The 25,702-nt window shown below is 42.6% G+C and overlaps 1 long non-coding RNA gene across 1 annotated transcript in view; it reads right to left on the bottom strand.

The window, feature by feature from the left end:
* LOC144988195 (uncharacterized) overlaps window positions 1-21,564 on the bottom strand; it is a 30,347-nt gene extending 8,783 nt beyond the window's left edge. The window contains exons 1-2 of the long non-coding RNA XR_013652028.1: window positions 20,790-21,564; window positions 19,982-20,395 (exon numbers count right to left, since the gene is read on the bottom strand). This is a non-coding gene — a long non-coding RNA (uncharacterized LOC144988195). The remainder of the gene's footprint in view (window positions 1-19,981; window positions 20,396-20,789) is intronic.
* Window positions 21,565-25,702: the final 4,138 nt, after the last annotated feature.

Here is a 25,702-nt window from a genome sequence, read left to right as displayed (position 1 = left end):
GCCCCCAAGTTGTGTTTTACTGTAACTTCAGAAGCTCCAGACACGTGTGCAAAAGCGCCATTCTTATTGGCCGTAAAGTTTTTGACGCGGCGCGTCAAACCAAAAAAACAAACCCGAGGCGTTTTTAAAAAAGTGACGCTTTTACGCGTAGCGTTTTTCATGTCGGTTTGCACACTCACATTAGTGCCCTTTGTTTAGTCACGAGGCGTTAAACGTCGGCGAAAATCGGGCACGAGATTTTTCCCGGTGTGAACAGACATTAAGAAGATCGTCTCGTATATTACCGAGCTGACATGTCAATGTATATAGCCGCTCGGCGGAACTGATATCCGCTTCCGGTTTTTCAAAGCCTACTGCGCATGTGCGAATGATTTATTCCGACCGAAAGTATGACCCTTGTGAACGTTTGTTATATTCTGAAAACGTTTTTCTGGGCCCATGTACATAGTTGGATTATAATCCGACCATTGATCCGATTAAGATATTTTGCACATGTAACCGCGGCTTATGGTGTCTACTCGAAGCGTGGCGGGGGCATGGCATCACGATGGTGTCTCTCCATCGGGATGTCAGTCACCCATTACAACCCTACTAGGAACCGTGTAGCATAATCACAAACCACAAGGATGTACTCGTGACCACTACTGCTCTTAGGTAAAGGTCCAACAATGTCCATGGCTATTCTCCTGAATGGTGTGGAAATGATAGGAAGTGGGTGCAGTAAAGCTCTGTCTGACTTATATATAATGAAAGTTTTCTGGTAGGTAGGACATGTTGCACAGTACGTCTGAACATCAGTGTACATAGATGGCCAGAAAAAACATGAACTAACATGATGATATCTTTTGCGACGACCCAGTTGACCCGCCCATGGGAGTGCATGTGCTAAGAGCATGATGCCTGAGGTGGTTGAAACAACTAACCATAGGTGTTCACCTTCACCTGCACACAGAACATCATCAACAACAATAAACTGCACATTTCCCAAACATTTGTCACTTTCCGTTGTCACTTTGGCCAACAAAGGTTTTAAAGTTTGGTCTAAATTTTGTAAAGCTAAAATGTCAGCTGGTATTTCAAATGTTTCTGCTGTGGTTGGGATCTCAGGATCCGGCAACTTAATTTTATTTTTCAAACCGTCTCTGGACTTTTTTGCATTTCTTTGCTCCCATCAAAGAAACTGTCATCCATGTGTGGAAGACTTTGCATCCTAGCTTTAGCCTGAGCTCTAGTATGCACGGGTGCTGACACACTAACAGCTAGCTCAGCTTAGCTATAGCTGTTTCAGTAGCCTCATTTCATAAGTCCCCCAACATAGGTAAATCACATCCAAAAATCAAATTAACAAGGCAGGTTGTCTACCACTCCAGCAGTCAAAAGACATGATTGTTCATTTATGGTCACAGTTACATCTGCTTTTGTGTACAGACGTTTGTCGCCATGTACACACACAACATTTGTTTGCCTGCTATAATCAAGTCCACCAAAAGGGATTAAACTCTGTTTGACCAAAGAAACAAAACTGTCAGTGTACAGCATAGCAGTAACCTGCTTTCCATTCACAGTCACAGATTTAAGTGGCTGGAAAATGTCTTTGTCCATGTGAACAGGCCCTGCTCCTGCGACAGTCTCTGGCCTGGGTGCGTAGCAAGCACCTGTGAATTTAGTCTTGCGAATTGGGCATACGGAGGCTTTGTGACCAATCTGCTGGCAATAGTAACATACAAGGTCCTTACTAGGGGTGTCACGATTTTGACTTTAAATCGAAATCGATCGAAATTAAGTCACAGTCTCGAACTTCAAATAAAAAAATGGAATCGTCGATGCTGCCACGCCCCCATGTTGCGTCCGGTTACTTGCCAAGCGGAAAAAAACAGTGCTGTGAGTCAACTCCTCTAACTGCCACTCAAAAGATAGCATGGCAACTGCAGATGCAGGAGACCCATCGACAGAACTAGAATCCCCTCCTCTTTCACTGAAGTCGCTGGTGTGGAAGTATTTTGGATTTCCACCAGTGAGTTATGTTGACAACGTTCGCGTTGTCAAAAAAAAAACAACTCTTTGCAAGCTGTGCTATGTGTGTGTACCATATTCTCTCACTGGCAGCACGACTAACATGGCAGGGCATCTCCGCAGGCACCTCAAAAACATAGATTTATTTATTTATCTGTTAAACCAGTGCTTCTCAAACAGTGGGGCGCGCCCAGATGCGATGCTGGGGGGGCGCGCCCAGCAGCTTAGGCAAAGGAGCGCAAATTTAACGGGGGTCGGCGGTGACAGCAGCTCAGTGCTTGGTAAAAATCTGTGCCACTGTTTGTTTCTTCTTATCTCTTATGTCACAGAGTTTTTAATAGCCAGAAACAGTGAACTGCCGTCCCTGCAGGTGCGCGCTCCCGTCTCCTGTCACACGCGGCTCCCGTGTGTGAGAGAATGAAAGGGGATTTGGCCCCAGAAATCCCACCAACTGACCAGCTGTGGGCGCCCCCTGCTACATCTACTCCCAGTGAAGACTCACTTTCCTTTTCGTCCCCCCCACTTTCACCCATGGCCCTACCTAGCCATTTTGATAGCCTCATTAAGTCAGGAATTAAGATGGCTCCCCTAACACCTGTGAGCCTCACACCACACAGGAGCTCTCCTACCCCTCCAGCGCCCCCTCCTTATCCTTAACCCAAAGCCCCTCCAACACGCCCCCTCCGTCGTACACCCAAATCCCGTCCAGCTCCCGCTCCTCCTGGTCCATCACACAAACTACCCTCCAACTCGATCTCCCCTGCGCGCCTCTAGACGTGCTATCCCCCAGAGCTAGGATGAAACGGGCCCCCAGTGTCCTAGGAAAGGTTATGTCAAACTGGGGCCCTGTGATGAACAGCGCTATACCTGTAGTTGCACCACGTTAGACTGTCCAATCAAAGAAATCTAGTTCATATCCCCTGCAAGAAGGTTTTGACCAGTCCCAAAGAAACTAATCTCAAACTTGGTGCACTCAATGTCAGATCTTTATGCAACAAATCATTTTTAATCAATAATCTTATCTCTTCTTTTAATCTTGATTTTATGTTATTAACTGAAACATGGCTTGACAAAAACACAGGAAACATAGTTCTAGTCAAATCAACTTACTCCAACTACAAACATGAATCGGAAATAGGAGAAAATAAAAAGGGTGGAGGCGTTTCTGCACTGTTTAGAGATAATATTGCAACCCGCAGACTATCATTTGGTGTGTTTTCATCATTTGAGTATGTGTCCTTTAAGATTGAGTTAAAACAACTCCTCCCTTACTCTGCATAGTTATGTAAAAACCTCCTCAGCACAGCCAAAGTTTCATTGATGATTTCACTGAAATGCTCTCAGTTGTGTGCACAGACTTTGATGGTCTAGTCATTACAGGTGATTTTAATGTTCATGTTGATAATGTCAATGACAGAAATGCATAAGAGCTCAATGCTGTCCTTGAAACCTTTGATCTAATTCAGCATGTGAGTTGCCCCACCCACAGCAGAGGGCACACTCTGGACTAGGGCCGGGAATCACTGGGTACCTCACGATAACGATACTATCACGATATGACGATATTGTGATAATCGATATATCTTGTCTCTAACAACTCACGATGTATCAAACTTTAAGAAAGAAGAACTTAAACTGTTTTTTGGAAAATAATTCCCCATTTATTTTTTAAACATAATGATAATGAACAACTTGTGTCCTATTTGGTGTAATGAAATACAGTCTTTTGTGTAACATTGCTGAAATCCGTAATACTCTGTCTTTGACAAACAATGACAATCTTCATTTGGACATATCTGTAAAATTTGGTTTAAACGATAGCGAACATGAACAGCAGTGTCATTAATTAGTACAAAATAGCTGTACACAGGATAAAAAAATGAATAAGTCAAGGAGATGCCAGGCACATTGGTATTAACTTTTGAAAAACAAAAGCATAGCCATTGCTTAATTTAAAAGAAATAGCTGTTAATCAGATATTAATTCTGTCAACAAATTATAGTGTCTTTGTTAAAAATAAATGACACCATTTAGTGCAAATGTGGTGTAAACAAAAATAAAATTCTCCCAGAAAACAAAAATAAAGTAGCTAGAAACTTTCCTTAAGTTATTTAAGATACAACTGCTTTCAAAATAAATGACCAGGGATAAAATCCATGAACTTAAAGTGCATCCAAAAGTAAACATCTTTGTGAACAACACGATTAGGGAAAAGCTGCATGTTATGTATGTTTATGTTTTTCTGGAGAACCACAGGTTTTTAGCGTCAAGCCACCGCTCATCTACCGCTGCTTAGAGGAGAAGGGGGGTCTATGGGCAGGGATGCGTCTCTTTCTTCAGTTTCCATCTCAACCGTAGCTCTTGTCTGGCCGTACAGCGCAGGGATCCTTTTGGAATGTCAAAGCGTGGCTCTACTGCATTCAATAAAAAACAAAATCCCTCGTTCTCCACCTCCCGTTTTGCTTTCCGTTATTGCCGGTGCTCTGTCTCGCAGAAGACGGCGGTAGCTTCGTCTGGAAAAAAGTATCCGCGCCGGGCCGTGTCGGCTTTAGGCCAGCAACAGACACGGCGTTCTCACACAACTCTGTTGATGCAGCTTCAAAACTGCCGGCGCGTCTTTTAAGTTGCTGCTTTCGCTTCTCATTGTTTTTCCCCCGCCATCTTTGTTTGAATGTGTGTTCTTCTTCGTCTGCCCGCAACAGCCAATCTCGCAACGAGTGCCCCTTATCGACCCTCCGAAGAATTGTCTTACCAAAGGATGGTTAATATAACGTTTTACAGGGTCTTTGAACGTAAATAAAAGGTCGATACTTGATGAAGACGTCTCGAGAATCAATCGCGGGACTAAATATCGCGATATATCGCCATATCGATATTTTGGCACACCCCTACTCTCGACCTGCTCATCACAAGGGGGGTTATTATTCACAATGTCAGTGTGGTTGATGTCGCCCTCTCTGATCATTTCTGTGTATTCTTTGACCTGTCTGTTGCTCCCAAACCACCGCCTGGACCTGCATTTGTCCAAAGGAGACAAATAAATGAGAGCACTAGGGCACAGTTTGAAGAAATGATAAACCCTGAAAACGCCTCTGGTGCCAATGTTGATGAAATGCTGAATTCTGTTACTTCTAGCATCTTGAATGTTCTGGTTGCCATTGCCCCTATGAAGGTTAAATTGAGAAAACATAGACAGAAAGCTCCCTGGAGGAACGATGATCTAGTCAGGGCACAGAAACAACAGTGCCGCAGAGCTGAGCCAAAGTGGCGCAAGTCAAAACTCCAGGTTCATTATGGAATGTATAAGGGGGAGTCGTACGCTTACAACCAGATCTTATGCAGAACAAGGGAAAGGTACTTCTCTGAAATCATTGGAAGTTGCAGCAGCAACTTTCGTGTCCTGTTCAGAACAGTAAACAGATTAACTAACCCTCCAATCCAGCTACCAATAGAACCGGTTTGCACACCTAAATGTAATGAGTTTGCTGTATTTTTTAATGACAAGGTTCAGGGCATTAAAAAAGCCATCAACTCCACAACACATAACTATCCAACGGCCACCTACTCACTCTAAGCTGACTCACTTTATACCTGTCACTGACCAAACTGTCCAAGAGACCATCACCCGTCTGAGCTCGTCTAGATGCTACCTTGATGTGTTACCCACTAGATTTCTAAAGTCTGTCCTGAACAGTGTGTTGCCATCAATTACTCAAATAGTTAACATGTCTCTTCAATCTGGAATATTTCCAGAGGCCTTAAAAACTGCAGTCATTAAACCTCTCCTGAAGAAAAGCGGTCTTGATCCCAGTGTACTGAATAATTACAGACCTATCTCTAATCTGCCATTTTTAGGAAAAGTCCTTGAAAAAGTTGTCTACCAACAGCTCACTGATTTTCTCTTATTAAACAATTCATCTGATGTTTTCCAGTCAGGTTTTAGACCCCATCATAGCACAGAAACTGCTCTTATCAAGGTAACCAACGACATCCGCCTGAAGACTGATGATGGCAAAGTCTCCGTCTTAATCCTGCTAGACCTGAGCGCTGCCTTTGATACTGTTGATCATGGGATCCTTTTGCACAGACTCCAAGACTGGGTTGGCATCTCTGGATCTGCCCTAAGTTGGCTCAAGTCTTATCTAGAAGACAGGAAATATTTTGTTGAAATTGGTAGTTGTGTCTCAGACTACATGGCCTTGACTTGTGGTGTGCCCCAGGGATCGATCCTGGGACCCCTTCTGTTCAACCTCTACATGCTGCCACTAGGGCAGCTAATACGCAGTAATAACATATCTTATCACAACTATGCAGATGATACTCAGATCTATGTGTCACTGACGACAGGTGAATATGGGCCGGTGGATTCACTCAGCCACTGCCTCCAACAGATCAGTGCGTGGATGCAGAACAACTTTCCCCAGCTAAACTCAAACAAGACCGAAGTTATTATTTTTGGCCCACAGAAACAAAGAGAAAGTTTCAGCAGCTACCTTCATTCTCTGTCTCTTAAACCTGTAACAATTTCCTATACCTTATTGCAGAGGAAGAGTACAATAAAGCAAAAATATTACCTGCTTTGAAAAAATAAAAGGCGTGCGCATCTTAACATTAAACATAAAAAATCCAGCAGTCTCACTTTTATTTCGTTTTTAGGCATTTTAGTAATTTTCAGCAGGCCTTAAACATATCACCAAGCAGAGTACACACCCAATACCATATAAATATATACACACACCGATGATTCCAAAGATCTCCGTTCAAAACTAGAGTCCGATGTAAATGAGTTCGTATCTCAGTCCCAGCAATGCATTGCGTTTAACCAAAACAAAACAAACCTGCTCGATCTCACCGGCTTTCCATAAGTCCTTGGCGTGTAGATTCCAATGGGAGGGAAAAAAAAAGGACGAGGAAAACACCCACGCAAAAATCCGTTCACAAAGAAAAGGTAATCCAGGGTGTAGAGCTTGAAATGGAGCGGCTCTGTAACATTCAGTCTAGTCCTCAGACACGGCTCTCCCTTTTCCGGGGAAAACGTAGTTTTTAAGACAACAGGTGTTTTCCCTGGTAGCAGCCCCTGTCATTAGAAGGCTCTGCCCCCCTCGTAGACAGAGTCGCATGCTGCCTTTATTTATGCCCGTTTAAAACAAACTGTCACAAATGTAAATCATAACAGTCCCACACTAAACAGCTAAGGCCATAATATTTTAATCAGCATGTGAAGCATATATTTTAATCCTGCAGGGATTTATAGCAAAATATTTAAAAACTGTTCATCATGCCGTTTGTGGCAGTCTCACAAACCCTCAAATCAAGTCAGAAATCTAGGGGTAATCGTGGACTCTGACCTGAACTTTAACAGCCATATCAAGTCAGTAACATCAGCAGCATTTTACCATCTGAAAAACATTGCCAAAATCAAAAACAGTGTCAAAGCCAGACCTGGAGATACTTATTCATGCATTTGTCTCCAGTAGGTTACAGTACTACTGTAACGGCCTGCTCACCGGCCTCTCCAAACGAGCTGTAAAACAGCTTTAGTACATCCAGAATTCTGCTGCTCGAGTCCTGACCAGAACCAGGAAGTATGATCACATTAGTCCTGTGCTCAGGTCTCTGCACTGGCTCCCTGTACCTCAAAGAATAGACTTCAAAGCAGCTCTGCTTGTGTACAAGTCTCTCCATGGCCGAGCACCAAAGTACATCTCTGACATGTTAGTGCCATATGAACCATCTCGTACTTTGAGGACCTCAGGGACCGGCCTCCTGTTGATACCCAGAGTCAGAACTAAACAAGGGGAATCAGCGTTTCAATATTCTGCAGCTAAAATCTGGAACAGCCTCCTTGAAGGCGTAAGACAGGCCTCTTCTGTGTTCATGTTCAAATCTAGACTTAAAACATTTCTGTTTAGTCGTGTATATGACTGAAAGGTCCTATCTGCACTTTTCTTTCCTTTCCTTCATTAATTTTTAAATCACTTATCAAATTTTTTCTTTTCTTTTAAAGTAAATTTTACGTTGATTATTTCTATGACGTATTGTGATTTTAATGCATTTTTTTGTTTTGTGAAGCACCTTGAATTACTTTGTGTACGAATTGTGCTATACAAATAAACTTGCCTTGCCTTGGGTGGTGGGATCCGGCTGAGAGTCGGAACGTGCCTTTAGATTACTCAGCTCATGCTAATAATGTCATTCTATGAACTATTGTAGACATTTTGGTTACATGTCTTTTTTTCCAAATTTTTTGTCTGCCTGTTGTTTAGTTGGTGTCCGTATTTGACATAAAGACAGCAGGTAATGCATGAAAACAGCTGCACTGTATGAGATCAGAAATAAACAATCATCATTTAGAAACAAAATCAGTACAATGTTTTTTACCCGTTTCTTCAGACTAAAAACGTTAAATATATTGGTGCTGCTGTGTTAATGTTTCAGATCAATTTACATTTAATATTATTTATTGATTGAATTATTGAATTATTTTTCTCTTAAAACTGCAAAACTGTTACAGTTGTCTTGTGTTGTTCTATTATAAAAAATGTTAATGTTTTGGACAACAAGAGAAGCTCTAAATAACATAACCATCTTTAGGAAGAGGATGAAAGAATGAAAAAATACAGTCATCATTCTCAGGGGATAAAAGTAGTTATAAGTGTGATATATGTACAGAAATAGTTTAAGACAATTGTTCAGAGACTATGGACATGTCTGTTTTATTGTTTTTGTTTGTTTTGTTGTGAACTTGAATGTCATCTTTTGTGAAGAAGACTGCACTTACAAAAGAGAAACTGGATGGCAGTTTATTTTAAGATTTCAATTGACTAAAGATATGGGTTATTGTTAGGGTTGTGCCGATGGACGATATCATCGTCCATCGTGATGGGTGACTGACATCCCGATGGAGAGACCACCATCGTGATGCCACGCCCCCGCCACGTTGCGCGTCGACACCATAAGCCGCGGTTACATGTACAAAATATCTTGATGGGATCAATGGTCGGATTAGAATCCAACCGTGTACATGGGCCCAGAAAAATGTTTTTAGAATATAAAAACGTTCACTAAGGTCACACTTTCCGTCGGAATAAATCATTCGCACATGCGCAGTAGGGTTTGAAAAACGGAAGGATATAAACTCCGCCGAGCGGCTTTTTTTTTTCAAACTTTATTGTATGTAACAATTCAATACAAAACATTGTTAAACAGCGCCGAGCGGCTATATACATTGACATGTCAGCTCGGTAAAATACGAGATGATCTTCTAAACGTGCTTTTAATAATGTTACGGTTATTATGAAACACCTGTTCGCTCATCATGTGAATTTTAATCCGTGTGGTCAGTGCTTTTTCTGAACGAAGCCAGGATTAGCAGTATGCTAACACGGGCTAACAACATTAGCTTTGGGTGGTGCTGCTTGCTGGCTGCACGTAAACATGTAAGAATAACATCAGCCTTTATTTAGTCGGGACACGACTGGAAACACAAATCCGCGTGATTGTTTGAATGTTTTCTAAGGACTGAGCGACATTTCTGCTTTGAAGCTCAAACCGCTGTGTGTGTGCTGATGATCCGAGCTGTGCACAGACACACGTTTAGACCCGGTTCTGAGTTCGGTTGCTTGTACCCCTAGAGCTGCGGGACGGATCGCAGTCTTAAATCTCCCACACATATCGCTCATGTACCCCCCCCCCCTTCCCATCAAACACAAAGCTGTAAGTCTGCACTCCCCCGGAAGTGCGGGAGCGGACTACTTCTCTTCTATTTTGTTTGTTACTTTTTTTGTTAAAGTCACTTCCCTCAGTTTATACTGGATCATCGCGGATTGGGAAATAAAATGAAAAAAGCAAAAAAACGAATAGCAGTTATATAAGAACGAAAAATGTAAAAATACCCCCCCCCCCGACGATGTCATCGTCCATCCCGATGGTTGACAGCAAACATCGTCAACGGCCAATTTAAGGGACATCGCCCAACCCTAGTTATTGTTACATTATGTTGTTAATAAAAGTTTTAAATTTGACCATGTAGTGTGGTACATTGCAAACAAAGGTCAGATATTATATTGCATTAAAGTCTAGTTTAAAAAATGACAATCTGGGCTTTAAAAAGAATAAATGTAAAAATCGAGAATCGAATCGAACAGTGTCCTTAGAATCGAAAATGCAATCGAATCGAGGATTTGGAAAATCATGACACCCCTATAAATGACAATGCAAAATGGTTTTTTTTTGCATTGGAAAATGCACAGTTTCTATCTGAAAATCCTCATGCTATTCTCTCAGAGCTCTTCTCTATTCTGTAGCTAACACAGCTCCGCTGTTTGTGCTCACAGATCCAGTCTGTCGTCACATCTGTTTCCCTTACACGCCATCACTGTAGCGGCTCCCGGGAAGCGAGCTAACAGCCAGCAGAGCCAGCCTGCTCGGGACTTCTGAACTAGAGCTGTGACGGTATGGTGTCAAATTAGCGCCTAAAGTATTGCGCATCAAAACAGTAAAACCGCGCATCAAAACCCCAAATCTGCGAATCAAAATGCATAAATTGAGAACCAAAACCCACAATTTGCAACCAAAAGCCATTCCCCAAAGCACAATCCTATTTCTCAGCTGCCGATTTGTTTTCTCGCCGAATAACACAGAGTCTTATGTCAACAGACCAGTTTAGAATGTGCCGGTAAGTTTTTCATATCTCTTACTATATTAAACGATCAAACCTGTACTTTATTTAACCAGGGGACACCAGTACAGTCAGATGAGGAGCTCCACCAGTAGCTGCTAGTGAAAAAAGATGTTAGAAAGTTAGATGTTGCATGACAAACTATCACCATTGTTCTCCCGTGTTAGCATGCTAGCTAGCTCAATGCTAGCGGGGTTTCCAGCTCTTTTCATGACTTTTATGGATTAAACAAAGTCGATTTTTTACCACAGTGTCAGGATCGGTCATGTCAACCTGGGAATAATTGCCCGCGAATTGTCACTAGGGTTAATCAAATATGTTATAACCTATAAGTTTTCTCAATATTCTTCAGGGTTGACAGACAGAGGGAATTATTGAACAGAGCAACAATATTGCTGTGCCATATTTACAAAATGTACGCGTCTGCACTATGCAGACTGGCAGAAGTCCGGTATGAGTGAATCAGAGCAGAGTAAATTGTAGCAGACCAGCAAAAACGTGTTTTAGAAGAGAAAGGGGTGGAAGCAAGACCCCAACCTGAGCGAACGCAGCTGGAAATTTAGTACTGCACTGACTGAAAGCTGCCCTGATGACTACAAAACAATGCATTATGGGACATGTGTCCTGATGCTTTTTTGTAGTTCAGTGATCAATCAAAATAATTGAAAATACCAATTGATTAAAAAAAGGCTACATACATTACAAAACATTCAAATAAGTATAAAATATATAATAACACAAATCATACTGAGGGAGAAAGGAATATTAAAACTAAATTGAATGGTAAAGACAACTGCAATTTCCTGTTGTCCTTGTCATCCCCCCCCCCCCCCCCCCCCGCCTGGTCTCCCCAACGATCCAGGCGCAGCATTGGTTCATCTCAAACACGTCTTCTATCGTTGCATTTTCCCCAACATGTTTTCAGTGTGTCTAAGACTAAATCACTCGCACATATTTAAAGTTCAAGCCCCGTTAGCTGTCACGCATGTAGGTGTGGGGCATTTATTCTCCTCAGCTGACCCGTCTCCTGCGGGAGCGGTGAGCTGCCCAAACAGCCGTGCATAAACCGTTTGTGGTCGGGGTGACACGCCGCCGCGCGCTTAACCAAAACCCTAAACCTTCCTCCGGGTCTGTGCGACCCAGAGAAAAGTTCAGCACGGACTGCATGTATTTAGAAAATTACGAGCGAAAAAATACGTTTAAAGGAAAGTAAGGAACTCCTTAATGTGTTCTGGGGAGGGAGGGGGCGGTCAGGTGTCCTGCTTTCAATCCCTGTCATTGTCATGCCCCCAAGAGTAGTTTACCCCACTGTGATTGGTTGGTCAGCTCCGCGCACGACAATGAAAAATTGTCTTTCATACAAAATTAAAGTAATTAAAATTGAACTTTCATATTAAGGCGGGGGCAGCAAAATATCATCTTGGGGGCCGCGAGTTTGAGACCCCTGCTGTAGACTCTCGCCCTGGTACTCTAGCCGCAGGTCGGAAGAACGAATCAATAGTTCCCTTACCCATAGTTCAGACGCACATATCAGGTTGTGATATTTGTCTCCATTTCCTTCCCACAGATGTTTACGCGCGCGCGAATATCTCTAGGCCCCTCTTCCCCTAGGCATCACGCGAATGTGTGCTCGCGTTTCATGAGTATGTGCGCGAATGTGTGTGTCTGCCTGCGTGCGGGTTTTTGCAGCGTAAAGGCCTGTTCACACCGTGACGAATTTCGTCGGCGAAAACGCCTCGTGACTAAACAAAGGGCACCAATGAGAGTGTGCACACCGACGCGAAAAAACGCCACGCGTCAAAAAAAAAAGCCTCGGGTTCGTTTTTTTTTTTTGACGCATCGCGTCGAAATCTACTTGACCAATGAGAATGGCGCTTTTGCACATGTGTCTGGAGCTTCTGAAGTTACAGTAAAACACAACTTGGGGGCGCTCAAACACAAAACTGCCTTGCTGAGCACACATACCAGCGAAGAAGATAGACGCAGAGTAGCGTCTACACTGCCGCGAAGAAATAATGACGGACATTCTAAAATATCCCCGAACCAAGAACCAGTTGGAGCTACTGGTGCTTGAAATATTCACGTTTTCTTTTTTTGATTCTGACAATCGCGTAAATACTTGCTCTCTTCTTCTGAGTGAAAAGCGACTTTAAGAAGCGTAAAGTTGCGCAGCGCCACCTTGTGTACAGGAGTATTTCTGTTTACATTAAGCGCCATCTAACGTCAGGGAATGAAATTGCATGTTGGCTCGGCTCATCGTCAGCGAAAATCGCCTGGGTGTGAACACAAAAAACGTGGCGAAAAACGCTGGCGAATAACGCCTGGCGAATATTCGTCCCGGTGTGTACGGGCCTTAATGTTACGTGTATGTATATACAAGGGCGGAGCCTCCTGCCCCTCGTTCTTCATGCGTGTCAGGCTTCACGTAAAATATCATCTTGGGGGCCGCAAATAGCCCGCGGGCCGCGAGTTTGAGACCCCTGCTGTACACTCTGGCACTGGTACACTAGCCGGTCGGAAGAAAGAATCAATAGTTCACTTGCTCATAGCTCAGACGCACGTCAGGTTGTGATGACATTTGTCTCCGTTTCCTTCCCACAGATGTTTACGCGCGCGCGAATATCTCTAGGCCCCGCCCCCTCCACGCAGTTTAGCCACTTACAGTGACTTATTCTTCTCACACGCATTGGCCGCCTCACAGACGGGCATCACGCGAGTGTGTGCTCGCGTTTGATGAGTATGTGCGCGAGTGTGTGTGTCTGCCTGCGTGCGTGTGCGCTCGCGTCTCAGATTATTTCATTGATCATTGACATGCCCCATCCGCATTTAATGTATAAAAAATACGGAGGGTGGGGGGGGGGGGCAAATTTACTGGTCGCACATGTGCGACTGGATGTAAAATTCAGTCGCACACTCTCAAATTTTAGTCGCAAAATGCGAAAAATTGGTCGCAGTCTGGAGCCCTGACACCTGTGCGCACATTCCTTCTATTCCTACACAAGACGCTCCGCGCAGACCGCGCTCACACACACAGTCAATCTACAACACGTATAGTTAGTTCACAAGTTAGATATGTAGTAGTTAGTTGTTACTGTTATTTGTTAATAAAGAATGGTACGTTGTAATTGTATTTATTTCCGATGCGGCCGCCGGGGGATTTTATTTATTAATTTTTTTCTGGGGGGGGGGCTGCGGTTAACCGCGCCCCCTGGTGGTTCATCACCGCGGTGATAAAAAATCGACACCGTCATATGGTGTCAAATTAGCGTCTAAAGTATTGCGCATCAAAACAGTAAAACCGCACATTCAAACCCCAAATCTGCGAATCAAAATGCATAAATTGAGAACCAAAACCTTCCTAATTTTGTTTTGATTGACAGGAATTGGCCTTCAAAAACAAAAATATATGTCACACACCAGGTGATCTGGTCAGCGTTGAGTCCACCTGGGTGATCTCAAACACGCTTTTGGTGTCACCAACATACTTTTCCATCCGTTTTCTTTACTTATTTGTACTGTCATGACAGCGATGCTTTTGTCAGTTTACCTTGTTGCATTTTCAAAAGTGCAGAATATAATGTGACACTGAATTTGAAACGGCACATTGTAATTTTTGCATCTATTATTAAAGTATTTATTAATAGTAATACAGTGGAAATTAGTAGATTTGGTTTTAGCATGTTGATTTACGGTATGCGCCCCTAAAATTTCCGGTGGGGGCCACTGTGCTCCTAGTGAAAAAAGTTAGTCTGGAGCCCTGTGGTGCGTTCACAGAGCTCCAGTACATAGAAGATTAGAGGCATTCCAACAGCCTCCCAGCCCAACGTAGTCCGCTACTATATTTTCATGAGAAAAAATATAAACGCAGAACCAACCCTAAAACCTTCAATAGCCAATTTTTATCCGCAAATTTAGAACCAAAATCGACCAGATCTGGTAACACTGTGGATGTGTTGAGGTGCGTACTCCCCCCTAGTGTTGAGGTGCATGCTTTGCACCGTCATGTTCACTGATGCATCTTCCATCAATATAGTCAGGGTGCTGCTGCTTATGTCTGAGTAAAGGAGTAGCCAATCACAAATACGTCTCCGCCTTTTCTAGTTTGATTGACAGACTCATTCTGCTGAAAAAGCTCATTATGAAATAAATAAGTCATTCTGAAATACAGCAACATGAAATAAAAACAAAGATACTTTGGAAAATATTGATTTTGAGATCTGATTTTCTGAAAAAAGCCATAGAATTATAATATATTCACCATGATTAAAAGTAATATTTTAAAATGGTGTTTTAAAATAATTAACAGGTTTCTACAGAAAAATGAAAAATATTTAATAAGATAATGGCTAATTTAAAATCAGTGTGTAGATTTTTCACAATTTCATGATCTTTTTATATATTTATGAGAGATTGATTGTGATTGTGTATTTGCATGAGGTAATTTTTATTTATTCAATTATGAACAGTTTGGGACTCCATACATGATTGTTCCAAAATGCTTAACAGCTCTAAAAGATACCGAAGCCAACAACATAATGTTCTAATATAATCTTTGTTGTCAATAACAACAAATCCAATCGCCAATTTGAGCCAGGCAACAGTGATTAGTCAGGCGGTCTGAGTCACGTTTTTAGAACAACCAGTTGCCAATCATGATAAGCTAGTTCAAAGTCCACGCCCCTCATCACTGAAAGCTGCTCAGAAGAAGCTGTCAATCAAACATTCGAGGTGGGGCCAGTGGGCGCCAAACCTTTTACTGAGGCATCTGATTGGTCAGTTAATAACTTGAATAACTGGCAATAAAGAAAAAATATTATGAAAAAAAAACTTATATTAGCAACAAGATATTAAGAAAAATGTTTCACAGCAAGAATGGTAATTCTATCTATTTAGAATGAGTAACAGCTGCATGTTTATCTATAGACGTCTAATGGAGTTTGGCTTCTTAGAGACAGCAGCTACTTCCTATTTGGAACCCGGGGGGGGGGGGGGGGGGGGGGGGGGGGGGGGGGATGCTCTACTGTCCAGTGATGATATAGTCTATGCTTTTTAGCATAAAAACCCTTTTAGACAGCTCCTCGTGGTTTGACTACTAACTAATAAACAGTGTTGGGTTAATGAATTACATAGTAACAGTACTTACTAACAGTAGTTACTTTGGTCAGTAATGGAGTATTTCAGATTACAGGCTCCGTAGTAATACATTACTACTTATAGATACGAAATAATTAATTCCAACAAAATAATAATCTGATATACAGTCAGGTCCATAAATATTGAGACAGGAACAATTCCAACATCTTTGGCTCTATAAATCACCACAATGGCTTTGAAATGAAACCAACAAGATGTGCGTTAACTGCAGACTGTCAGTTTTAATTTGAGGGTATTTACATCCAGATCAGGTGAGCGGTGTAGGAATTAAAACTGTTTGCATATTTGCCTCCCACTTGTTTAGGAACCAAAAGTAATGGGCCAATTGCCTTCTCAGCTGTTCCATGGCCAGCAGGGTGTTATTCCCTCATAATCACAATTACAGTGAGCAGATAAAAGGTCCAGAGTTTTTGAAGTGTGTTGGAATAAGAGCTGTCACTATCAGTGAACCAAGGCATCATTAGGCTGAAAAACAAAGGAAAACCATAGCAAAGAGAGATAGCAAAAATATTAGGTGTGACCAAAATGAATGTTTGGAACATTCTTAAAAAGAAGGAACGCAGAGGGGAGCTCAGGAACGCCAAACGACCCGGGAGACCACCGAAAACAACTGTGATGGATGAAAGAATAATTCTGTTCCTGGTGAAGAAAACTCCCTAAACAGAAGGTTTATCACTAGATGTAAAACTTTAGTGAGCCTCAAAAACAGGAAGGCCAGACTAGAGTTTGCCAACCAACATCTAAAACAGTCTTCACAGTTCTGAAACAACATCCTATGGACAGATGAGACCAAGATCAACTTGTACCAGAGTCATAGAAAGAGAAAAGAATGGAGAAGGAAAGGAACTGCTCATGATCCAAAGCATACAATCTCATCAGTGAAGCATTGTGGTGGTAATGTCATGGCGTGGGCATGTATGGCTGCTAATGGACCTGGTTCTCTTGTATGTAATGATGATTTTACTGCTGGCAAAAGCAGAAGGATGAGTTCTGAAGTGTTTCGGGCAATATTCTCTATGGAAGCATTTGTGTAGCATAATTTAAAAAAATCAATACCGGAAATGCTTTTTTATTTTCAAAATTAAGCTGCATTTGTTGACTCAAAATTAACAAGAAAAAGAAATCCACTAAACCGCTTCTTCTTGTTCTTCTACACCACTCATTTTGTCACTTAATTAATGCTGATATGCTAATTTTTTTTAAGTTGCTTTTTTTTAGTTTTAACTTGCTCTCTTTCTGCACCAAAATTTCTCAGATTTCAATAAGGTACAACAAAAATCAGGCTTTTCACGGCAATTATTAGGTTAGATTATAAATAGATTCATTAAATTACTTAATAACAGTTAATGATTGATTAATCGCACAAAGAATTTCTCTCATGACAGTTCTATTCAAAAACATTTTTTTAAAAGCTACATTTTATAAATGATTGTCTTAACAGCCAGAAAAACAGAAATAAAAAGTATTTTGTTAAACAGTGAAGTGGATCTTTGTGGCTCTTGTTGGGTTTTGGTCTGGAAGAAACTGGATCAAATGGTTCTTTTAGTGTTAAAGGTTCCAGACTCTTGATCTCCACTGAAGCTATGAGTATGAAATGTCATTCCACAGACAAACCATCAACAAAATGATCCTGATGCTGCTGAGGTTCTTATGGAAGTGAACCAAATCTCAGCAGAGATGCAGTTTTTCTAAACTGAAATCACTGACGTTAAACAGCCTGAACATTCATGGAGCTGAACTGGACACAGAAAAACCTCCCTGTTGTGTTTCCACCCACCAATGAGGAGCAGTTTGATGAAGGTGAAGCTGCACTGGAGGAAGAATCAGTCCAGGAAAGATGGAGAACAATTCAGACACTAAGCAGAAGACATCACATCACTCCTGTGTTAGTTTCGCTCCATTGGCTCCCAGTTGATTCTAGAATCAAGTTCAAGATCCTCCTGTTAACCTATAAGGCCTTACATGGAATGGCCCCGTCCTATATTAAGGACCTCATGGTCCCTTGCCATCCAATAAGAACACTTCTCTCGCAGAATGCAGGACTGCTTGTGGTTCTTAGAATTAGTAAAAGTAGGTAGAGCGTTTAGCCACCAAGCCCCTGTCTTAAGGCCCGTACACACAGGGACGAATTTCGCCCACGATTTTCGCCAACGTTTAACGCCTCTTGACTAAACAAAGGGCACCAATGTGAGTGTGCACACCGACGCGAAAAAAACTCCTCTCCCCTCCTGGGGAGTGGGAGTGCTTCCAGACTCCAGTTGGCTCATCCGTGCTCCTGTTCCTGACCGTTTATCTCGCCTTTGCTCCCGCTCCTACACCTGGCTGTGGATCCTGTCTCCGGCCTGACTCGCGCCTTTGACTGTCCCCCCAACCACGGCTGGATGAAGCTCGTCTGCTGGACTTTATATATGTAGTTGTAGATTTAGATAAGTTCATTCTTCTCCAAGAGTTCTGGTAAATCGCCTGTCCGTCCTGGGGGAGGATCCCTCCTTCATGTGGGCACCCCTGAGGTTTCTTCGTTTTTTCCGGAATCCGGTTTTTTTTGGGAGTTTTTCCTTACCGCGAAGGGGGGTCTAAGGGCAGGGATGCCAGTATAGCTTAGTCAGTTTGTTAGTTCATTTTAGTATTTTCCTATTGAACTCTTTGTATTCATGATCCTTTTGAGTTCATGTTTTACTTCGAAGCCCATCGAGATGACTGTTGTTGTGATTTTGGGCTATACAAATAAAATGGAATTGAACCGAGCTACCCAGCCGTAGTTACCCGTATCCGATTTTTGCATTTACACTATATGCTGAAACTATCAAACGTAGATGTTCTGAGGACTACGTAGCAGCATTTCTGCCTTCCGCAGACCTCTTTCGGACTTTTGTGACTGCGGTTGTCATGGAGGCAACGCAGCGACGAAGGAGGCATTGCCTTGGGCGCTCCAGAGGGGAGAGGAAAAAGTTTGATCAGTTTTGAAATAAGTGTTTGATCCAAGTGTTGAACCTTTCCTGCGCGATGACTTCTCTTTTTCCGACCGTGGTCAGAAACGCATGGGAGATTTTATCCAGGGCCAAAGGCGGATTCTCCTTCGGGGTTCACTTTCCCGTTTGGAACCCTCAGCCTCCAGATTGCGTTATGAAAGACTACGAAACTTTTGGGGGAGACACCTCATTTTTAATTTACGGTTCCCCGACACTCCCCCGCTCCGCGCTCACACCTCCTCTCCTCTCGGCACACGCACACACCACACACACACACACGGTCCCCATCACATACACACTCCCACTCCGCAACACAAGGAAAGAAATAAACGGCTTCTAGCCTGTTCCAGAGCAATGGCTTGATTAGTTACCGTTTGCGTCCCGACTGGGACCGGACCGGGAATAAAAGCGGTTTCCAACTACGGTCTGAAGCCTGAGGCTGAAAGGTAACACGCTGACAGCAAAATCAGTGCACAAAAGCACTTTAATGAGTCATGTGATCTCAGTTGGTGGTGTCCTTAGTTGACGTCACTGACGTACGACTCGCATTTAATGGGGAATATCCGACTTGTCTGCTTACATGGCACACGCAAATGCACGTATCCGATTTGTATCCGATTTATTTCCACATATGAATGAGGCCGGTATCCGATCTGAGAAAATCGGAATCCATGCGCTTTTTTCCTGCTTACACGCTCACCGGTCATATTCGATCTGTGCCACATGAGAGGAAAAAAAATCGGAATTGGGTCACTTGAACCATGCAGTGTAAATGGGGCCATGGAGACATCAAAGAGGTTTAGATGGATTTTGGGTTTGACAGAGAAATCTGCTGAAAAGAACTGAACTACAAACTTAGAACCACAGACGACAAAACAGTCAGATTGTACTTTTTTATCTGCTAACAATTTTCTGTTTTTTTCTGTTAAGGTTTCCTGTTTGTCGTTAGCTGGAGGGATTAACTAAGATCATATGATTTGTAGAGTGTTGTCGGCTGCACTGACCAACAATGTCTTCTGTCTTTTCAACTGGAAGGGACAGAAGAGACTCTTCCAGGACACGCTGTTGATGGACTGCATGTTTGGAGAGCTTGAAGCTCAAGACAAAACCGTTGTTGAAGTGAACATACCGATAGTGTGGAGATGAAGATCAGAGTCACACTGACCTGCTGACATGTGAGAGCTGTCCACACTTTGGACATGTCTTCTGTCTGTTATCTTCCCCTGATCTCTGTTCTGTGGGTCTGTCTCTTCATCTGTAGTTGATGTTGATTCTTCATGTTGGTTTCCTTCTTCATCCTGACTATCAGTTACATTAAAACTCTGCTGATTGTTTAGATCTGCTTCACTGTTCTCATCTTCCTCATAAGTAGGAATCTCCATCAAGGTATCAGTCTCCTGCTTCAGAGCAAGCTGATCTTCATCCTGACTGATGCAAAGTTCCCCTGGTTCCTCTTTAATCTGTAGAGGTTCTGGTTCCTTTTGAATCTGTGGAGGTTCTGGTTCCTCCAGTTCCACTCTGAAGTTCCTCTGCTGGATGAGGAGATCTTCCTCTTCAGTCATCCAATGTTGAGGGAGGGCTACAGGGACACAAACACAACAAGGAGCGTTTTATACGTTTCCAGGACTTTTGGTTTTTTTTAAGCATCAATAAACTCTGTAAACATTGGAGAAAATGTCTGAGGAGTCTGGATGACCAGAAGAGACTAATTGAAATAAATATATATGCAGAGGTGAGTAGTAACGTGTTACAATTACTTAAGTAACTTTTTGTTGAAATGTTCTTGTGAGAGTAAGACAAGGCAATTTTATTTGTATGGCACAATTCGTACACAAAGTAAAACAGGAAAATGATTGGTTTATCGCCCTGGGAGTAAATTATTGTAGAACCACCACTGAGTGACAGACGGGTCCCCACAAAGAAAAGCATGAAGCTCAAAGGGCTTCTCTGTTTCTCTGATGAAGGTCACATACCTATGTGGTGTAGCTGCAGCTGTGGTTTCCAGATGACATCCAGCAGTCTGCGCTGACGACAGAGCTCCTGCTCGTACTGGACGATGGTTCCTTCACAGAGTCGGAAGATTTCTTCAGCAGCAGCAGCTAGTCGCTCAATTATCAACTCTCTCAGAAACTGAAAGGAAGACATAGTTCCTGCTCCGATCTTCAGCTCCAACTCCCACAAACACCGCCGTCCTCTTCACTGCAGCTCCGATCGATCATCTGCTAGTCTCACAATCACAGCAATCCACGTTGTCTTTCCGTTCAACACTTCTTCACTCATTTACGACACTTTGGAAAATGCTGAGAGTTCCCACACGAACCACGTATCGTCCTTTCTGTCCAAAAACCTCACAAACGTCCCAACAAAACACCACCGTCCTCTCAACACAAGCTAACGCTGCTAGCCTGATGACAAGCTAACGCTGCTAGCGCCTCGTGCTGTTCTTCTTCTTTGTTTGGCTAACAGCGTCATGGTGCTTTAGCGCCACCAGCTGGTCTGGAGTGTTGTCTGTCGCTCACATAATGATGTCGATGGCGGGGGGGAAGAAATTAAGATAAATAATAATAATGATAATAACAACAATATAATAAAACGGCAGAGCCAAAGAAAGTGGTCTGAGAAGAAGCAGCTCTGAAGCTCTGCAGCTGACGGTGCAGCTTCAGGACTCATGAGGAGGAGCACACTGCAGCGCCTCCTGCTGGAGCATCAGAGAGTCTGCAGACAGAAGATCCTTCCAACAGCAAAGAGGTCTGCAGGAGCTCTTTCCACCACCAGCAACAACCTGAACCAAGCAGGACCTTTGGAACATTCCAGAAAGCCTTTTGAAAGCCTCCTGATGATGCTGGAGGACAGGGAGGAGCGCAGGAGGATGCAGGAGCTCCCAGAGGAGGAGAGGCAGGACTCAGGAGGAGCAGAAGCAGCTGCAGACGCACTTTTGGCTCTGGGCTTCAAACTTTGATCAGGAGGAAGAGGAGGAGCTAAAGAGGAGCAGGAATGCTGGGAGTGGGACTGGAATTCAGACTGAATCCAACATTTAGGGACAAAAATGGCGTCTTCCAGAAATAAATCCATGTTTCAGAAACGGGAACATTCTTGAAAGTCTACCCGGGTACATCTGGGGTTTGGATGAAGAGAAGGAGAAATGTTCCCATTTAGAGGAAACCAGTTTCTACTCCATCCAGACTCTCAGCTCCATTTAGCTCCTGGATCCACTTTGAAAACGGCTTTTCACAATAAAAGCACACATTTTAGGATTATCAGAGGTACAAACTAACAACTAACTTTGAATTTGTTCTTTTCTTATTGAAATTAAGCAGAAAACTGCTCTAAAACTCCTTCAATGTCCTTTTTTGATCATTTCTAAACATTATTCTGAGTATTAGAACCATAGAATCACTTTCATAGAATCATTTTGTTCATTTTTTGATTCATTAACTAATTTTGGCCATTAAAAATAGAACATTTGAAAAGAATCAAATGATCTAATTCAAACATCAAAGTTTTTTTTTTTCGATGGCAGCAGAGGAGGAAAGACGTCTTTCAGGTCTCTCCCGCATTAAACCGGAGATCATTAAAACCAGCGATGGTAGGATATTTGTGGAAGACGAACTCCTAAACTTTATTGCCGTGAAAATGAGAACACTGAGTCATGATGAAATTGTTTTACTTGTAACAAACAATTTCAGCTCTGAGCGAATTGAATCGTCAAAGAAAGTTTTGTTCGAGGTCTGCCCTAATACCTCTCAACGCTGCATCACTCACAAAGGCACGCAAAAGGATATTAACAACGTAAAGATTTGTTTGAAAGTGCTAAACGAGTGTGGGGACAATATTCCAAGATTTGTCTCGCACTATTTGGATGAACTGCCTCCTGTGTCATTCAACCATGTTGATGTCTCAGCGCTGCTGGCACGGATGGAGCAAATAAACAATGACATGCGCTGCATGAAACTCACTCTGGAGTCTCAAACTACTGCTTATGAAAATCTTCATGCTGTAACGACATCGATGGACAACCGGATCACTATGATGGAGCAGCAGCGCGCCGACGCTGAACCACTCAGCGGTGCTGAGTCAACAAACGCCGAGGAACCAACGTGCAGTAAGGCCAAACAGCCTGCAGGACAAGCTCCGACGCCACTGTGGAGTGTTGTTGTGCGAGAAGGACGCCGGCAGAAAGGAATGGATGTAAAACCTGCTTCAGTTTCAAAGCCGCAAGTGAATCGCGCAGCTGGTCGTGCGCGCAAAACTCCCGGTATTATTGGAACTGCCTCTGTTTCTAATATTCACGCAGTGAAGACGAAGATGGTGAGTGTTTTTGCAACCAAATTTGACCCAAGTTTGGATGCTGTTACACTTAACAAGTACCTGGAAGGCAAGATGGGACGGGAAGTTAAATGCAGGAAAATTGAGACTGTTCACGGAAGATTCAGCTCCTTTCACATAACGGCTGAATGTAACGCTGTGGCAGACATGTACGCGCCTGAGCTTTGGCCTGATGGTGTTTATGTGAGGCGCTACTATGAACCCCGCCGGAAAGAACAAACTTCTGCAGCCAGAGGTTCTCTGGCCCCAGAAATCACTTGGAGTGTGAATAAGGCCTCAGTTCCTGTGGGGGATGGCGGTGAATCCAACGCCTAAACCTCTTGTGTCATCTTACTTGACAACAAATCATCATGCGGATTGTATCATATAATACGCGTGGCTTGCGGTCTGGTCACAGTGTTGCAGATAAATCCAGTCGCTATGTCGTTGATAAACTTTTGAATGAGTGTGATGTATTATGTTTGCAAGAAACTTGGCTTGCCAAACAGGACTTGGACAATCTAAACTCATTACATGTGGATTTTCATGGTGCTGGTGAATCCACCACTGATCTGAGTACCAGAATCGTTCGAGGTAGAATTCCTGGGGGCGTGGCTATCCTCTGGAATGTTAAGTATGATGCTGCTGTTAATGTTGTGAGGCTTAATGTTGATTGGGCTGTTGGCTTGGAAATCGACATTGATGAAAAGAAATTTACAATTCTAAATGTCTACATGCCCTATGAGTCTAATCTATTGGAGGACGAATTCTTGCACAAATTAGCATCCATAAAAGCATATATTGAGGATAGCAGCTCCACTTGTGTGTTTGTTATGGGAGATTTTAATGCTGATCTCTCAGATGACTCATCAATATTTGGTAATCATTTAACTTCTTACTGTGAAGAAAATAATCTCACCTTATCAAGTAAAATACTTCTCCCAGATACAAGCTTTACTTATATCAGTGATGCCTGGCATTCCACCTCATGGCTGGACCACTGTATCTGTACTGCGGATGCTCATGCTTCTCTGAGTAACATAGAAATCCTGTATAACTTGGCTACCTCTGATCACATACCAATAATCTTCTCCTTAAATGTGGCAAATGTACCATCTCTTGTGGCGAAAGATAATAACGATCTTACAGATAAACTTGATTGGTCCAAAGTTACAAATGAGGACATCAATAAATACACGGCAACCACCGATGCTCAGCTGCAGGCTGTAAAATTGCCCAGGGATGCGCTGGCATGCTGTGATCCAAACTGCAAAAATACTACTCATTGCAATGAATTGTGTAAACTCTATGAAAATATAGTAAAAGCTGTAAAAGATAGTAGTCTTTGCCTACGAAGCAGGAGTCTTAAAAGCTGGACTGTCAAGCCAGGCTGGAATGACTTTGTAGCTGAACATCATGCTGCAGCCAGGGACGCTTTCAGACTCTGGCATGAAGCTGGGAAGCCTCGTCAAGGTGCCTTGTTTGAGAGCAAGAAAATGACTACTGCTAGATTCAAATATTCACTTCGCATTCTCAAAAGGCAAGAAAACATGATGAGAGCAGACTCTCTGGCCAGAGGTCTACAAAATAATGATTACCATAAATTCTGGAAGGAGGTTAATTCTATGAATAATCGTAAAACTTCATTGCCATCCAACATTGAAGGTGTATGTGGTGCTGATAACATTGCTGATCTATGGCGTAAGCATTATTCTGACCTGCTTAATTCGGTAAAAAGTCATGCAGTTTCTATTGACAATGTGGATTTTACAGATACAATGGTTATTCGTGCAAGTGAGATTCAAGATGCAATTTCAAAGATAAAAGAAGGCAAAGCATGTGGTCTTGATGACATCACAGTCGAGCATCTAAAATATTCAAGTTTTAAATTACTGCCCCTGCTGGCCATGTGTTTCACTGGCTTTTTAACCCATGGAGTCCTGCCTGATTCAATTCTCTCAGTTGTATTAATTCCCGTCATCAAAGACAAGACCGCCAGTTTAAATAGTCTGTCGAACTACAGACCGATTGCCCTTTCCAGCAACATTTCAAAAATTTTAGAATATGTTTTATTGACTAGACTCGAAGTGCATCTTTTAACAAGTGAGAACCAATTTGGTTTTAAAAAAAGCCTCGGCACTGATATGTGTATCTACGCGTTACAGGAAATAGTTGGGAAATACCTGCATCTGAATACATCTGTATTTCTGTGTTTTATTGATGCCACTAAGGCCTTTGACAGGGTCAACCACCTCAAGCTTTTTCAGAAGCTAATTAATCGAGGAGTGCCCAAATATCTTGTACGACTCCTGGCTTTCTGGTATGCTAATCAAACAATGGCAGTCAAATGGGGCAATGTCTTATCAGAGCCTTTTTGTGTAAGCAATGGAGTTCAACAGGGGGGGATCCTCTCTCCATTTCTATTCAATGTGTATATTCATGACCTATCCACTAATCTGAATCTGTGCAAAACTGGATGTGTTGTTGGATGTCAAACCTTTAATCATCTTATGTATGCTGATGACCTTGTCATTTTTAGCCCCTACAGTGCTGGGTTACAAACACTTTTAAAAGTTTGTTC

This window comes from Oryzias latipes, chromosome 2 (genome assembly GCF_053564925.1).
Source record: "Oryzias latipes strain Hd-rR chromosome 2, Olatipes_Hd-rR_3.1".
Lineage (NCBI taxonomy): Eukaryota > Metazoa > Chordata > Actinopteri > Beloniformes > Adrianichthyidae > Oryzias > Oryzias latipes.
Note: the sequence above shows the minus strand (reverse complement) of the source record. Positions and strands in the feature narration are given on the sequence as shown.